The sequence below is a fragment of the Typopeltis vanoorti genome, chromosome 19, assembly GCF_054136105.1.
Source record: "Typopeltis vanoorti isolate ZY-2024b chromosome 19, IOZ_Tvanoo_1.0, whole genome shotgun sequence".
Classification (NCBI taxonomy): Eukaryota; Metazoa; Arthropoda; class Arachnida; order Uropygi; family Thelyphonidae; genus Typopeltis; species Typopeltis vanoorti.
The window spans coordinates 47307631-47327086 of NC_143567.1; the positions used below are offsets into that span (position 1 = coordinate 47307631).

The 19456-nt window shown below is 33.0% G+C and overlaps 1 pseudogene; it reads left to right on the plus strand.

Annotated features, from left to right (window-relative positions):
- The first annotated feature begins 18367 nt into the window (after positions 1-18367).
- LOC150096069 (RNA-binding protein squid-like) lies at positions 18368-19248 on the plus strand (annotated as a pseudogene).
- The last annotated feature ends 208 nt before the right edge of the window (positions 19249-19456 follow it).

Consider the following 19456-nt stretch of genomic DNA (forward strand, 5'->3'; position numbering starts at 1 on the left):
ATAACTATTAAACTTCTCAGTGTGAGCAAGCTAACTAAAGAAATTCGCTAGTGATAGCTATTACATTAGGAAATAAATGGAGAAAAATGAAACATCACTCAGGATCATACTGTGGGGAGAAAATAATATTTGGAGAACGAAGTGTCAGTATGCTGATACGAAATTAAATTATTTATTGTTGTGAACAGTCCGATAATTTTTGATAAAAAAAATTCATAAAAAATAAACTCCTTACTGTACCGCTATTAAACGTTATTAGTGGCCTTTATCCTACCCAGCTATGATATAAATTATTGAGTAAACGATCATCTCTGAATTTTGAATTGCTAATATGACAATATATATTTTTAGGGGAAAAATCTACTTTTATTTTGAATTTCCTATTTCTTGCATCTGTCCTTCTTCCTGAGTTTTGTAGGTGGTTGGAAATTGAGACTAAGACTATCATGTATTATGACTATTAATTGCATATATTCTCTGCCTGGTCGTATGTCTGTTGTTCAGGAGGAAAAACTCGAATTTCCAGGAAGAAAAGCCAAGTTAATTCACTTTTAGCTTAATAAAATAAATAATAAATAAATAAAAACATAAAGGTTCTTGTCGTGATTTTTCGATGGATTTTTCATGATGTGTTATCCAATATTGTAGGGTAACACGCTATGAGCAATACTCTCTTCCAAATCATCCCGATATTCTTAAGTTGGGCTACCAAAAGGAACTATTTCGAGTTTGATGGCGACATATGTTACCATTCAGGAGATTATGCATCATAGAAAATAAATGTTGTAAAACATATATATAAAGAAGATTAGAAGGATTATAAAATCAAGAAATACAAGATAACATTTCATATGAAACTTGTTTAAAACAGACAAGAGGGTCAATTATTAATTATATAATTTGGAGGGAGTTGAATAGCTTGTGAATATCAGAGAGGATACATAAAAATATCCATTTTCCAACCTACAAACTATGGGTTCGAATCTAGAGCAAGTCTTTGTGTTCAGTGATTTTCACCGCCGGGTATTAGACTACCATCCTATTTACTAGAAGCCTAGCTTCACTTTCTATGAAACCATGACTTCAATAAAAGGTACCAAATCACATGACCGTTAGCTCATTCATGATACTGAAGTACCATAAGTTTATAATCTTTCGTGGTTAGAATTTTCATTAAAATAGACTTAAAAAACTTGAATAATGCTAATTTCCTATACTACATGGTCCTCGCCATACAATCGATTGCGATGCTACTCTCATGTACCTTGTGGACATAGTAAACAAGTTGCAGAATTACGTTAGTGAGCTCTGACCCCAAACTTCGGATCAAATGCATTACATCATTTAATCCTAATCATTTACTCCCCCCTCCCATTCAGAAGATAGTTTTTCTATATGGATCTCATCATAGCAGGAACTACGATTAATAATTTTATCGATCCATTATATACACGATTTCCTTGTACACATTTTGCATTTTTAAGAACTACGAAGGGTAGTTCCCTTCACTATTCTTTTTAATGTTCCGAAAATTAAAAGTTATAACAACTGCACAGTCTTTCAATATATTTCTTCTAATTTTTTTATTTCTTTTACCAGTTCGTAAAAAGAAATAACTAAAATCTTTACCTATTTTTATTGTTTTTGAAATTTTCATAAAAACTTTAGGAACAACTTCAGCATTTCAACTTCATTTGTATTCATTGCATATTAATAAACGCTTTAAAAACTTTCACTCTCTTGAATGTATGTAGATAAATGCGCTTCAGGCTCTAAGGTGATTGTCCTTTTGACGTCTGTTTTTTCTTCATATTCATACTTAATGTTTTACTATACCGTATGCGAGTTTGTCTCTCTCTCTACTTCCTTATGTACATGGTGGCAAAAAAAATTTTATAAACTCCTAGGAACTGGTTTTGTCGTAGATCCTCTGTTCTGTAAGAAGAAAAATTCCAACCTAATAGTTGCCGAGAACAAGAAATACTGCTTCACCAAGTAGTATCTCATTAAAGAACAACTCGAACTTTTTAAAATTTACCACATACTATTTAGTCTTTTTAAATTTCTTTATGTACAAAATAGTATATGTAATAAAAGAAATAAGTATGAATACACTATCAAAAAAAATCTATTGTTAAACTCGGATAGTTGATTCAGAATTTCATAAGTAATTATTATTATTATTTTCAATGCTGGAAAGTCATTTTGTGGGGAAGAGCCTCCCATCCAAAGCATCTTAAGTGCGATACTGTGTAGCATTAAGCACAAAATAAACATATGCTGCATTTTTTGCATTCAAGCGATTTATAATTATTATTGTAATTACACGGTACCTCCGCAGAGTCCCAGAACTCATCGCGAGAGGACCACTATTAATTAATTTATCTAGTAGAGCCACATCACATCACACACACTAATCTATCTCGTAGTTTTTACCAGGAAGATAATTCATCTCTTTCGGGATGAAAATTCCGAGTTTCCTAGAAGAAAAAAAAACCTGCTACTTATGTATGAGACCATCTAACCTCATCTTCAGTTGAAAAGATCTTTGAAATATCTTCCTGTTACTAAACGGGATTCGAACTCAGGTCTTCCCAACCAAATGACAGTTATGAATTGAGCAACAGAGGCTAAACGGAATCAATTCTGTGTTATTTCAAAACAAAAATTAGTGAAGTCTTTTTAGATACTTAGAATAGGATTCAAGTGTTCCTTCCTGAAAGGACTCCAACTCTATGAAAAAGAAAAGTGCATAGGGTGTCACCCAAAAATATAATTGAATCTACACACATGTTTGCTATTCTAATTTTCCTTCTTCAAAACTAATTACAATTTCCAGCCATTCCTCAACGTTTTTATGTTGCTACTTTAGAGGTTTTACCGATTTAGAGAATTACAACTTATGTAGTGGTTTCTGAATGCTTTCACTGGGTTTGCTAAGTTTCTCTCCACCATGCTTTTAACTAAATATGTTATATTCAAAGTCACGTTTATTAGCTGCACTTGCTGATGATGTGCAACTGGTGAGTGCGGTATAGTTAAGATAAGTGTTAGTCCTGAGTATAATGTTTGTTACGTTTTATTGTGTTTCTATTATTATTATTATTATTTTTTGCTGATTGACCAGAGAGAGAGAGAATGATTTTGACACAGAGGTGCCAGTAATTCAGAACATTCATTTCATAGTAACAAAAAAAGGTTTCGTTCTTAAAATTATGTTTTAAATTTAAGAATTAAAATTATAAACCATAAAAATAATCAAATAGTTTTCGAATTTTGGTTGACAAAGAGTACGATATTAGTGTTAAGAGAACTCACTGTATATGAATATATATATTGTGCAACAGAATGTGCGATTTATTATTGCGCTTTATTTCAAAATTTCCTTTATTGTCAGAAAAAAGTAGAGCACTTATTTTTAATGTCTCGGAATAGTCTAATATAATTAGCAAAATTGACCCAAATATCAGAAAATATGCATTATTAGTATTACATTATAATAATGCATATTTATTAAATTCTAGTATTATAATGATGCATATTTATTAAATTTAAATATGAATGTGATCAGTGATTCAATTTATACATTAATTACAACTGCAACTAATAATTTTGTACACAAAGGTGTAAAAAAACAATATTTTCAATTAAATAAAGCATTTTCCTTTTCATCTAACGTTTAAAATATGCTTCAGTTCTTGATCGATTGAGTATTATCAAGTATTGCATTACGAAGATCATACTTATGAATTAAATTTTTCATAGTGCACTACTTAACTCCCGAACAGTTTGAAATCGTGGGGGGGGGGGGCTGCAGTTTTCGAAAGATACATACACACTGTAAGCACAGTGTATACATGTTTAGATAAAATATCAAAATTATAGTAAAAAATAAAAAAAATTAAACATGAAAAAATATTGTTTATTATCGATAAATTTATACAGTTTAATATATTACTTAAAAATAAAATCCATTCTTCTTGTTTTGTTTCGAGCGAAAAGGTCAATAACTTTTTCCTTGATGTTTGTATGACTGTTGAAGAATTTTTTCTCCGTTGAAATCATCGCAAGTGCATTTAACCTATCCTGATTCATAGTGCTCCTCAGAAATGTCTTTATTCTCTTTAATGTTGAAAAACAGCGTTCATGCTCTGATGTAGTCATACGAATTGTCAAGAGAACTTTTATCAATACAGTAATTTCACTAAGAACACAAATGATTTCTTGTTATAAATGTTAACAAGCCAATTAATTGACAATAATCATGCATGTCGGGTCTACTGTAGAATACTCGAAGTTCAGTTTCAAGTTTTTCTTTGTTGATCATGGGATGTATCGTGTTTACTCCGTAAACATGATAAGCAATACGAACACTCTACTACTGGCGCAAACTGCATATAAACAACAGTGGAACTGCGCGACGGACAGTGCCGCATTACGCTAATAGCTCGCATCTCACCATGACGTGCATATGCTTGCGCGCGTATTTTAGCATATGCTTGATGCTAAAATTAAATATTACAAGCAAATACAAATGAATTAATAAATATATTTATATATCGAGAAAAATTGGAGTGCTGCAGTTCCGCAGTGCCTATGCACGAGCCGCCCCTGCTCCCGAACCTAACTCACAACTCCTATAACGGGCAACTCGTTATAAGAATTAAGATAAGGTTAACTTCAAGCTTCTTCGTAGCACATTCGAATAAACAGCATTTTACTTCACTATGGTAATTTTCGCGAGTATGTCGTCATTGTCATCAAGCTTCCCGTCCAGTAAGCTTAGTGACAATGGAAGAATGACATTCCCCTATGCTGGAAAGATCTCAGTGTTTAGTTCTTTATCTAGGACACGAAGAACAGTTAATGTTATTTTAGCCAGTTAATTTAGCCTTGTGACAAGGGAAGCGATTTTTTCCCCCGAAACGCTGATGTCTTTTCACCCCCTTCACCCTCTCAACACAAGCCCTGCAGAGAGGCAAACGCAATTTTCGGACAAATTACTCGTCTTGTGTAATGGGTTATCGTAACTTCAAATAGCCATCACTGAAATCCCAAATGTTTAACTTTTGTTTTACTTTAACGTAAATGAAAGGCAAATAATTTACTTTAACTATATTTAAACTAAACATAGACGAATTTTGCCAGGCTTAAACATTTTTAGGCAATAAAGTTTGATCTTTTGCATACAGCCGCTGTTGTTTCTGTATGAAATACTCTTCCATCTAAAATTTAATAAATATCATTTTTCGTGTTTCTGATCAAATAAGAAAAACTGTTTCATTAACTTACATCTATACAAATAAATCTCATTTCATATTAAAATCATAAATAAAATATTCGATAATAAAAACGAAATAAAATATAACATAATTTTTCTTTCTATACAGAACTGATAAATTTGCTCGAAGATTTAATTCGTTACTATAGAAAGGATGATTAGCATTAGTGCGGACAAACATTTTCCATTTCTTTAGTAGGATTCACTTACCCCTGTGTATCCTCAGTGGAATGACAACTTTTCCTCTTTATTCTCGCATTAAATCTATCCCTTCGGTCAATGCAGCACGTGTTTCAGACAGGCCAGTGGGCATTCTGACTCTGAGCGCGAGTATTTATACCTCTGACGGAAAGTCAAAGACCGAACTGGGTCTGTGGGTCACTATCTCTGAGTAGTCGGAACTCATCCTGTTGGCATGTCGGTCAGATGATCGGAGAGAAGGGCAGAGAAATCCTCGAGGCGCTCACGAGCTTATGAGAACCACCTCAGAGACTGGTTTCGTAGGAGCTTTCTCGCTTTGATGCTGAAGACATTCAGCTTTTTTTTTTCTTTTGTGTGTGTGTGTGTGTGTGTGTGTGTGTGTTTTGTGAAGATGTTGTGAAGAATGGGTTGGAGAAAATGCGCTATTTAACTACTTCAATGCATTTATTATTATTATTATTGCTTATTATTTTTTTATGTTTTGATATGTGGCTACTCTCATCATTCAGATTTTGAAAGTACAATAAATTCAACCAACTTTTATTTTATTTTATTTATACATATTTATTTTAAATTACGATAATTTATTATTTCGCATCACTAATTCGGCTGCATGAGTTAAGTTTAGGTATGATAATTTGCTAATTGAAAAACGGACGTTAGGCAGCTATTAAACATTGAGAACATAAAGAAAGTAACCATATGAGTCTCAACTGAGTTTCTCAGATATTATTTTCCGCGATCAAAATAAATATGTCTGATAAATAGCATATTTTTACAATGATTGTTTTTTGCGAAATATTTTGTTCATTTTGTTACTACTTTGTTAAACTCGATCATCGGCTTACCTTTCGAGTATCAGAAAAGCGAAAGTGGATGGAAGAAAGTGGATGTATCCCATATACCAATACAAGAGGACCCAGAACAGCAGATTTTCTTATTAACAGTTCTTATAAAGTATCAAATTTTGTAGTAAAATTTAAAATATTAGTTTTTTTTTCCTGTAAGGAGCAAATGTATATTATGATAGTAAGGTCACACGTAGACGCAGTTGAAAAATTATCCAATTAAGACTAATTAAACTACAGATATTTCAACTGGCATATCGTGAACATACTATGAGAAACAAGTGATGTATGTGCGTTTGATTTTAAAAAAGCAAACTTATATAATATTAAAACGTATATTCTTAATCATTCCCCAGATTTTGGGCATGGAAAATCCACCATTAAGATTGAGACGTCTACCATACAATTTTAAACGATTATATTTAATACAAATTGCCATTGAGAAGCCCTACTAAACTGGTTTCCCTTTCTCCTTATGTCGATTTATGAGATTTGATGCATCCACTGTGTTGCATCCACAGTCCCTCCATCAGACTTATGAAAGCGTTAATTACGACTTTACTTACAGAATTTCGAACATTTTTTTAAAAAATGTACACAGGTCTTTGGTCTTCCAATAAGCTTCAGAATATCAAAACAGCTAGCGGAATTGTTGCTAACCCTTAATATTAAATTCCCGTCATGCTGATGATCGAACATTATTTTAGTACAACTGATAGTAGGTTAAAATAATAGCACAAAGGAAACAACACATAAAGTAAACCCATACATGTTTTATATAATACAGTTAATTAACAGAAATTTAATGCTAATTTGGAACAGTGGATCTTATTGTCGCGAAGGTCGCATCCATATTGATTTTAAAAAAGCCATATTGAATCAATATTTTTATAGATTCAATATGGCTATTTATTTGTATATTTTATTATATTAATCTTATTTATATATTCATCCAAATGAAATTCAGCATTTTAAAACTCTCTACTGTACACCACAAATTCTAAACAATGACAGAGTATTGAGTATAGGTTTAGCCTTAAAGAAGCATGCCATTGTTATTCATATCTTTAAGCTTCATATGTGTTAGCATAAATGTACTATGAAATTTTCAATGGTCGGAAAAACCTGAAATTTTGAATAAGACTTTTTTGCTGTCTACTCTGCATTTGTTTTGAAGAATTATCTATCTTAAATGTTTATCCAGAAAGCAGAAAGATCTTTTTATTCTTACCGTGCAAAAAAAACTGAGGCATTTGGAAAGCCGTACTAAATAGGAGTAGATAACAGAAGGGTTTATATTTCTGATGCATACCTTTTGAAGAAACTTGTCAAAATATTGGGCTTGAGTATAGGCTGATTCTTGGTCCACACTTTACTACATAGGCTGACTATCGTACCCACGAACCAAACGGTAGATTTTCATTCAAAGGTGGTAGGGAATTTAACAACAACAACAACAACAACAACCAGGATGCAACAGAAATTGTCGAACTCTATATGTACAAGATACTCCTAGAGCAATTGGTTTCATGAATGAACTTAATAATCTTCCATATATCGAGATGCCTTGTGAGTTTTATTTGTTATACTATTTCATACTTTCTGGTTCCTAGGCTCTCAAACAACATCGAATCAGGACTTTATTACTGATGTATTAATTTCTAGGAGACAACCCAGTTTCTTCTTTTCATCATCTTCTTATATATATTCAACATGCTGTCAGTGAATGGGTTGAAGACCTCACTTCAGACATTTATATGGTCATCAACTTTAAAGTGAAAGTAGAGCAAAGAGTTGAATTAAGGGAGCTCTGTTGGAAAGCATAAACGCATTCTGTTAAATTCTGTACTTTTCATATTCAGGTCGATTTAGGTTTACTTTCTTCTGTTTTATTTTTAACTCTCGCCGTTTTCGAAATAAGCTTGAATCATAGGCAGAAAATTTATGTTTCTGGAATATTTCTAGGAGATATAATATTTGTCTCACATTTCAAGAAAAAAGGAAGAGTTTCTGAGGTTTTTATACAGATGTTTTGAATTTTTTTAATTTAAAATTTTCATCTTTTAAACTAGTCGAACGTAAACTCAATGGCAATGAAAATGCCCTTTGGTTGCGGAAAAACATGGATTCGAATTCCGTCTGGGATACTAAGCGACTTTATAAGGATTTTTTTCAACAGAAAGTGATTTCAGCAGGATGTATAGAAGGGTTCTATACATCCTACAAAAGAGACAAATCTGCACAAAACAGGGAAATAATTTTTATTAACGATACATATGCTGACGCGACGTTAAACAAAAATGAGTGTGTGCGTGTATGTAATGGTATGTAAAATAATATAAATATAGATAGTTGAATGAAGTATCCAGAGTTATCAGGGTGTGTGTGTGTGTGTGTGTGTGTGTGTGTGTGTGTGTGTGTCAGATAGAAATTCTTAGGATAATAACTGATAACATTTACATTAATAAGACTAAGTAGTTTCTAAGACTAAAACTACTCCAACTCTTAGTCCTGTGTTTATATATTTAGCAATTTTGAAAATACTTTACTGAAATTTATGAGCAGTCACAGAAATGATATCACATTTCGACAAAGTACTAATGAACGCAATGTTTCGTCGTTAGGAACACTCAACCGTAATGAATGTGAATCTGTCTTTTTCTCATAGGCCGTAGAGGCTATATTATTAATTATATATAATTAACATGCAATTATATAATATAATTACACTTATATGTCATATAATTATTTAATGTTTTATTATACATTACATTATACAGTCCTATATAAATACATATAATTAAATATAATTGTGTTATATAGGAAAACGTCAAGAAAATTTAATTAAATTATATATTTAAAATATATAATTATATTTTTATATAATATATTTTATAATAATAATTATATACTTTATATAATTACATATAACTAATTAGCTATAATTACATTATACAGAACATTTCAAGAATAATTATTTACGCGTTGCAAGAGAATAGTAAATGAGTTAGACATTGTAAGATGGTGCTTTTCGTCGCTATTCTCCTTGAAAATGTAATCCCTATTCGCTTTTTTTTTTTTTTTTGTGGGTTCTAAGGTTTCTTACGGTCTTTCTTGGTTGAGTAATCGGTAATCATTGGTAATTTGTAATACAACACCATTATAAGTATGACAAGCATACAATTTTTTGTATGCTTGTCATACTTATAATGATGTTGTAATTGTATGTAAAATATTCTTTTAAATGGGATTACATTTAAAAGAATAAATGTAATCAACTGGATTTATGATTATTATTTTTTTTAAAACTAAATTTAATTTATTTATTAAATTACATTTCATTTATGTACATCAACTGAATTACCGGGAAAAACAGCTGTAGACTTTCATAACCTGAAACAGAAAGTATCAAATTTATTACTATTATTAATTTTAACTTGTTTTAATTTATTAAAATTAAAATAAGTAGAACGAAGCAGCCACACGTAATGGATATTTTTATTATACTTAGCAGCTCTGAGTAGTTCACTCACAGAATTACACATCGTATCAGGTAGTTCGTTAGTTAAAGGAAAACGACAGATCTTTACCAGTAGCCAAAACTGACTTTCATGCTGTAATATAACATGGTGAAGTTATTATTTTTCATATTTCTTTTTAAATTTGGATCCCATTTGATATAACTGTGATCCAAATACTGGAAATACTGAAATTAATAATTTCAGTATTTCCAATTTAAGAAATCTAAAATTAATAATAATAATAATAATTTAATAATAAAAATTTAATAATAATAATATTCTAAAAATCAGGAAGCAGCTCAGTTTTCAGGGAAAACCGTAAGACTACATACTGAAATCGAAAAATCAAAATTGAAACAGAAAAATTAACGGAAAGTTCTTATAATAATGAAAAAAAAAATCATCGTCATTGAATTTTTAACCTCCAGCCAGAACTCCAATTGGTTGGCGGGTGCGCGCGCGCGCGCACACACACACACGCACACACAAGCCGACACTTACAAGAGAGAGTCTTCCTTCCTATTCCAAGCACATGCTTCGAAAACTGAATGCACTTACACATTGTCGTTAATTTTATCTTCACTAATATTAAACATATCTTGTTCATGCCTTTCACGTTCAACTGAATGGCCTCCGTAAAACCAGATTTATCGTGCAATATGACAAACCAGGAAGAAAACGTATCAGGTGAACAGCGACAAATGTATTTTTCATAATGTGATATAATTATAAAAAGACGAAGAAAGATTAATTTTTCTTATTTTAAACTTTGTTATATTTTAGATTTTTTTTAACGAGTACTTTCTTGAATTAGTAATATATTTAACACCTATTATGGAAACCTAACTAGAAATTATGGTGTGTGTGTGTGTGTGTGTGTGTGTGTGTGTGTGTGTGTGTGTGTGTGTAGTATACTATCTAACTGATTCTTCGACAAAGAATTTAAAATGAAATAAATATTACAATTATCTGAAAAATATTAAAAATCCAAACACAGTTTAAAATTAAAAAGTTAGCATTTTCTGAGAGAACTTTATGTTTTTGAGGTTAAAGCAAACCGTAGGTTTCCATCCAGTAATCCAAAGGCTTTTGTTAAAAGAAAAATCGATATTATTCCCAAATAACATCGATTTTCCAAGTAATTTAATAAAAATCTATTACTTAGATAATTTATTTATATATTTATTACTCAATATTTTTATTATTTAGTACTTAATAACAACATCCATGTCAGTTGTTTAATCCTCAAATGATTGATATGAGATTCTGTTAAAAAAACTAATATTTCTGGATTAAAATTGCTTTCAAAAAATATGTCATCTTGCTGCATTTAGAGTGTCAACAAGGAAGAAAAATATTGTGTGGATCCTTCAAAGCTTTTGAAATCAGTTTTTGAATGCAGTTAGCTGGTTTAAAAAATGCAAGAAGTCCGTAAAAAAAATAAAGATCATTTTAGCCTTAAGCTAAAAAGAAAGATGGATTTATTTTCTTACTTTTCCTTTCTCGTTTGAGTTTTTTTGTGATTCTAGAACGACAACTAAACTAAAAGTAGAACAGGATTTTAAGTACGATTTCAAAAAAAAAAAAAAAACCTCAACTATTCGCAATAATTCATTATTTATTCGCTATTTATTTACCTTGGAAGTTTGTTTACTTATTTATTCATTTATTTGCCTTACAAGAATTTTCTTTTATCTGTAAATCTGGTTTCTAAGCAATTGTTCCATTTTTAACCTTTGATCTTGTTGATACTTTCTGAGATGTTTAGAGGCCTCATCATGTTCCCCCCATTATATTCCAACATTTGTTGTTGTTTTTCCTGTTTCTTCCTTAATGTTAAATGTTGGTCACATGTTCTTTTTGTTGTTGTTATTTCAAAAATGATTTACAAAGTAATATTTTTCTTCGTTACATTTTACAGGACAGCAGAAGGGAGTGAATAGCTCTCCGTAATGTACATGTACGTACATTGAGGATGAGATCATTAGACACGGGTTCCAGTCCTCACTGGCCACACGTATGCACTTCTAGTGGATAGTTTGCATTTCTAGTGTACACGATATAAGAATAAATATTATCTGGACTATTTGCCTGTAATCGACCTGTATGACTGCAATTTAGCTGCACTATCTTGAATCGCATTCATAATAATAATCTAAAAGCTTTCTTAAAACATCAAAAAAGTAATTCCCATACTGAAAATTAATATATAGCACTCTAAAGTAAGAAAGCGTTAATTCACATTCGTTTTTGAATATACTATTCAATTATTGTAGGGCAGAATCTTAGTTGTGTTTCTCAAAGCAAACTACACTGGGAACCAGTAAAAGCTGTATAGATATCACATACTTATAAATCCTAGTGGCTCAGTCTGGTAAACGATACCTTCCGAGTGGAAAGATCTGGGTTAAAATTTTATCTAGGATGCCAAAAACCTTTATCGTTGGTTTCCAAATGAATTAGGTGGTCCCAAGATTTATGACACAGCAGTGCCGTGTATGGGCAAGGGACTAGAAAGAAGAAAGGAATTTGTTGATGTGTTACATGAAGATGTAGGGATTGTAATCATCGGGGAAAACAGTATGGGAAAGACTATTACAAAGAATAGAGATATAGAGAATGCAAGGGAAAATTAGAAGTTGGTTCGATGAGTTAGGAGTTGAACTATATAAGGGTGTTGACCACCAGCTGGTCGTATTCATACATGATTAAAAGGAAAGTAGAGGGTTGTTAACGGCCAGTTTAGTGTAGGAAGATCAATGGAAATATCTGTAGAAAAAGCATAATGAAAATATAGAAAAGTCTCTTTCCCATAAACAGAATGTTTATGAGAAAGCGACTGGAGGCAGTGGATGAGAGAGGAGTCACCATTAAGCGTATTGCTCGCTTCTGAAGTCTTGAATGCACCATCCCAAATATAAGAATAATATTCTAAGGTCGGGAATCTATGAGCTTTGTAATGTGTCAGAGTTGAGCAGGAGATAAGAACTGTTTGTAAGGAACAAGAATAAAAAGCTCTCTGAAGGCTAAAGAGACTATGGATCTGATGGATTAATGCCAGAATAGGTAAGGTGTGAGAGTTAATCCAAAAAGAGAAAACTAGTCCTGATTAACAAACAGAATATTTTGAAAAGCAAGGAAGAATGAGGCATGATCTTTCTTCCTGGAAATAGGACAGAACTATGTTTTGATGGTATTAAAGTTCTAGGTCATGCTCACCCCCACTTGAGGATGGCAAGGAGATTAACATTTAAAGCATTGTTTAAAGATCTTGAAGCATCAATTACTGGTATTACAAGGTTTAGAAAATGAGAAAGAAGAGTGGAGAATCCTGCAGTCAAAAAACTATGATAAGGATGTGGTATCAGAGAAGGAAGATCATTGATATATAGGAAAAAAGTGTAAGTGAAAACACAGAACACTGGGGAACATTGATTGAAAAATCAGGTGAAAAGAAACCATTCACAACGACCTTCACCCTCATTACCAGAGAGGAACTTGAAAATAGCTACATAATAGTGGGAAGGAGGAATGCCATAAGACGGTGGCTTGGTAAGAAGGCAACGATATTAGATTCAATCAAATACCTTGGAGATTTTAAGAGATCTGGGTTAGAATTCTGTCTAGGATCCGTAAAACCTTTATTATAGCTTTTCAAATTAATTAATTATATTTGGGGGAAAACAATGTGGGGAAGACTTACAAATAGTACAGGTATGTGGAATGAAAGTTGAGGGATTAGAAGTTGGTTTGATGAATTCGTAATTGAATGAAAAGTGAGACCACTTGAGTTCCTCCAAGCTTTTTCATAGCCTGCGTCCAAAAAAACGAAAAGGAAGATTGTCTAGATCTACTGTGAAACAAGAATGGAGGAATCCATATTATAATCAGTAAGTATTTGTGAGTCTCCAAGTAATGAAGCAGTTTGTTGGCTGTTGATGACCTTTTCCGTTATTTTGGAGAGTAGTAGGTCTGAGCAATGGGTTGGATGGTTGACTTTTATCTACCTTTTTGAGGACAGGCTGGATTAGATCTTGCTTTCCTGTCGAATAAATACCATGTGAGCATAGCATAATTGAAGACGACAAAAGATGGGTGTGAGTTTTGGAGCACAAGCTTTTAGTACAATTTGAAGAATACCATCAAGGCCAGGAGGGTTATTGGTATTGCGTGAGGCCACTGAGTATTTTTTTCATGTCCACAGGAGGCATACTGTGGAGTGTGTGCGAAATGGTGGAAAGAGATCTGCCTTGGTCTTCTATACGAGAGTTGAAGTAAAAAAACGGATGCTAAGCGGTCTGCCTTATCTTCAGGATATTTTACCATTGTATCATCAGATGAAAGGACAGAAGTTGTGCCCCACAGCCTTGGCGAGGGACTAGAAAGCTCGACTATCATTCAGACAGGAGAAAAGGTTAGTGTTTAGAGATTACAAAATCTACTTTGGATTATCATTATTATTATTTAATTATTTATTTCATTTTATTTTTTGCATGTTACAATCTGTAATGTAAGTTAAGTGAAAAGCTGTAGTTTTTGACTTGAGCCATTGGTCATGTGCTGAATATTTTATTTTTCAATTGCTTTAACACAGTGGTTGGAAAGCCAGGGTTTATATATTGGTCAAGGGCTTGAGTGGAATAGGAAATATAATGACTCAACCTAGAAAGGATAATCTCTGTTATCAGAGCAGGTGCTGGAATCAGAAGAGCTGAAACACTAATCGGACCATGAAAACGAAGTATAGAAGCCCCAAAAGTCATCCCAATAGTGTCACAGGACTCGAGGCTGAGAACGGCTGGTAAAAGGATGATCTGTAGAAAAGCAGACATGAGCAAAGTTATTTTCAGACTTGCCAAGAGGTGAGCTAATATCCATGGTGTATTTGGAGGGAGCGCTGGTTAAGAAAAGTTCTGATGGGTTGGTGAGCAATTTGTGGAAAATCATTAGTGATAGCAAATATTTCTCTTTCTTGGTCTGTAAATTTAGTTGGAGAATGGAAGCCAGTCAGTACTGCAAAGGTTGAAATCATCAAGGAAAATTATCCCACTATTAGGATCATTCGACTAAATGTGATTGACTTTCAATTAAGTCTGTGAAATCATCGGGATTAGTTGAATAATAGAGGCTACAAATGAAGGCATCAAAGTGAGGTAAGAAAATCTTAAGCCAAAGCAGATCATACAAGGGGGATTCCAAGTTCGATACCTTTTAGCAAGTGATATGAGACATGAAGAATATGCAAGTCCCGCCCTTCTTTCGAAAGACCGACTTCGTGGAAATATAATGAGGATTCTGATAATCACAGGAAGTGTCCAGGCTCCAGCCCAAGTGCAGCTTTGAATAGCGTCCCCTTCAAGTTGCTGGACTCAGATTCCTTTAGGCCCAAAGTAATCAGCAGCATCAGGATTATTTGCAAGTTGATCGTGAAGCCTCCGGAAGAGTTAGTACATGGCATTGAACCTTTTGGTTCGATCTCGTGTGCTCAATTGCGGCTAACCTGTGGAAACCGTTTTACTGTTATATCCTCGAATGGAGGAAATGCTGGGTCCCTAGCCAAATAAATGAAGTGTGGAGAGCATGAAGAGAGAAGCGAGCGCTGCAGGTTGGAGGAAAGGGGATGGGAATAAGGTAGATAAACGTCAACTATCCAACCTATTACTCTGACCAATTACTCGCCAAAATAACGGAAAAGGTCATCAACAGTCAACAAGCTGTTTCATTACTTGGAGACTCACAAATACCTAGTGATCACAATATGAATTCCTTTATTTTTGTTTCACAGTAGATCTAGACAACCTTCCTCATGTTTTTTTGGACGCAGGCTAAGAAAAAAAGGTGAAACATAGCAAAAGTCGCTTCATGTCCTCAGTAAATAGTGATGTGGCAGTGGGCACTTCCACCTCGAAGTATAATTGGCACTTCTTCCAACCAGTTAAAGTGTGCTTTTCAGGCCTTAATACCCTAGTCAGAGCGGTAATAACATGGCCTGTTTGTGGAAACAGGCCATACCATGAGAAGGTGGAGATGACTGGGCTGGGAGAGGCTATACAGGCTGTATAGCCTGTATATCTTCCATATATTGTGCGATCACCAGCACTCTTAATAGCCTATTGGAATATGAGAAATGTAGGATTTTTCATCTGGCAAGATAGACCAGACCAGACCAATAGCGATTCTAGTCTACTCTACAGCTTGGAAATTGCAAGATAGAACATTCTTGCCATCGCATTGTTCTCCCATTAATCTTTGCAAAAATAATGGAGAGACTTATCAACAGCAAACTTCTTAATTATCTGGTTACCACCATATCAATAATCAATAGTAATGATTTCTCTGCTCTCCATCCACAAGAAGGGAATTATCTGGCCTTAATTACTTACCATTAGATACCTTCCATGTACAGGTTAGGAAAAACTCAAGAATATGCTTACCTGTCCATGGTTTGATCATTCTTCTGTATGTTTTGTGGAGTTGTTTTGAATTACATCTGAAGTAACTAAGGCTATGCAGTCCATATATTACGTCTCTTAATTGCTTATGTTTCCCCTAGCGGTTTGTCTGTTTTGCTCGAAAAAATAGTTGAAAATGTAGCTAGTACTCTATCCTATTCCTGTTTTGTGGGAGTGAAAACCAACTTATTTAGTTTGTTTTGATTAATATCTCCAAATAGTCAACAGTTCAAATAGCTACTGACATGAACAAGCGCAATAACTTAGAGAATTGCTTCCTAAATCGTAAATTAATTTTTGTTATGTATATTTATTTAAACACAGAACACAAATACATTCATTCCTGGTATAACCGACGTATATTTTACATTTTAAAGCTACAAATAGGATGTTTTCTTCTGGATATCAAATAGACTAGAGCTGTTTCTAGACGGATCTCATGCTATTATAAAATTGTTTGGTTTTCATTGCTTGATGTCTTCATTCGTAATTTACTGTTTATACACGATTTTTCTCAACCAGTACCTAATCATGTTCGTAAAAGACATCTTACGAGTGTTGCCACATAATAACAAGTCATGGAAGATTATTACATCGGGAGTTAACAAAACTCCCGATGTAATATATATATATATTTTTTTTACTATCGTCTTATTTCCTCATGATAATAAATTATTTCCTCATCAAAATAAACGTTTATTACAGTCAGAATAATTAGATGTCGCAATTTCATAGAAATAATTTAATTGTCTAAGAATGAGTACGTAACTCTCTTCGATGAGTCTGACCTTTCATCAAAGTTATTTTAATTACTTATTATTTTAATTACTGCCATCCATCTATCGCCCATTATCACAACAACAGTATTTTTTGTCTGTAAATTTTGTCAGTACGCTTGATGAAAAACCCGAGTTTCCGGTAGAAAAAAACCCTGCTTCCACCGTATGAGATCGGCTAACTCACCTTCAACTGAAAAAACCCATGTAAGGATTCCCCTTGTCACGACGAGAATCGAACCCAGGTCTTTTCCAATCGAAGGGTGCAATGTTCCGCTATTCTTCCAATTGTGCTACGGAGGCTATTTAATACTATATAATGTACCTATAGAGAGATTAAATTAAATGGCTTCTGTTATTCCCTCTATGGAAATATTATTGCATGAAACTTCTATTAATTCCTAACTCATATTATTATTATTATTATTATTATTATTATTATTATTATTATTATTATTATTATTATTATTATTATTATTATTATTATTATTATTATTATTGTTGTTGTTGTTGTTGTTGTTGTTGTTGTTGTTGTTATCATTATTATTATTATATGCTTTTTAAATTAATTATGAATTTTATTGACTGGTTGTTTATGCTATGATGGCGCTCTTTTATAATGTTTCTGTTACGTCTACATTGTGTTCCATAGTTGTGCAGAAGATGTCTTCGATACTAAATTTTATATCATTAAAATAATTTTCACGTAAGTTTTATTTCTGTCTCAGTTTTAAGTATTTTTTATTCTTATTTAATTTGTATTATACATCTATATTAAGGAAAGTAAAATTATCTGTTACGAAATTATATGTTAATAAGCAATATATGTAATCATTTATAGCTTGTTATAGATATGACATAAATTGAAAAGTAGCAGACGTAACCATGAGTGAATTTTTAAGAACATTTGCTATGCTCGAGTCTTCTTTATCTGCTATTTCTTATTTACCATTAGAAATAGCAAAATTATGTGATAAATTTTAAATATTTTATTTCTATATGATTTAGAATATTTGATAAATCGCATTAGAAGTTAAACATCGTAGGTATTTTTATTGTTTCATTAGTCATTTATTTCCCTAAAAGTTTGTCGGCAGTCGACAAAGATTGCAGAGGTAATGTTTGTTTACAAATTGACTCCTTTATTATGTTTGCAAGAGAAGTGCATGAATCTTATAGACGATAAAATACGCTTTAAGTTAATTTGTAAATGATTATTATTATTATTATTATTATTATTATTATTATTATTATTAAAAATAATAATAATAAAAACGCTAATGGCGTTATGGACATACAGGAAGGCGAAACAACTTTGGTCGAAGCTGCCACCGCTGAAGAAACAGCTAAGAATTCTGACGAAGAAGAAAGGAAATTGTTCATTGGTGGAATCATTTGGGACACAGAACAAAATGATTTAAAGGAGTGCTTCTCAAAGTATGGTGAAGTAACAGATATTAATATTAAAACCATCCTAATACTGGAAAATCACGTGGAATTGAATTTGTAACATTTAGGTCCCAAGAAGCGGCTGAAGGGGTTCTTCAGGGTATTCTACATACAGTAAAAGGAAAGCAGATTGATGCCAAAGCAAGACCTGGTATTAAGAAAATATTTGTTGGAGGAATTGAGTCTGATATGTCAGAAAATGATATTAAATCATATTTTGAAAGATTTGGGAAGGTTGAAGCTATTCAACTTCCATTTGACAAAGTAAAGAACCAAAGAAACAGTTCTGTTTTGTTACTTTTGAAGCTGAGGAAGCAGCGACAGAGGTTTGTAAACAACCAAGACAAAAAATTGGTAATAAAGACTTGGTAATAAAAATTGGTGACATAAAGAACGCAACTACCAAGCGATCCCCGTGCCATGAGAGGTGGAGTGGCGGGTGGATTGGATGCTCCTCGTGGTAGAGGTCGTGATGGTGGAGGTGGCAGTTACGGTGCTTATGGACAGAATCAAGGTGGTTGGGGAGCTCAAGGTTATGGAAGCTATGGCCAAGGATATGGTAGTTATGGAAGTTATGGTTATGATGATAGTGGATATGGAGGTTATGGTTATGATGATAGTGGATATGGAGGTTATGACTACAGTGGCTACTATTGCCAGGGAGGTTATGGCGCTGGAGGATATGGGCAGCAGAGTAGTTACGGTAAAGCTATACGTTGAGCTGCTACTCAAGCATATCATCCATATACCGTTAACTGTGTGTGTGTGTGTGTGTGTGTGTGTGCGCGTGTGTGCGCGCGATTGTTGGGTTACTCATCTGGAAGACCAATATGTGGTGCACTTGTGCATTTTATTTGTCTTAAGCCATTGTACATAGTACCATAGAACTGTGTCATAAAACTTTTTTTTTATAGTTTCACCTTTTGTT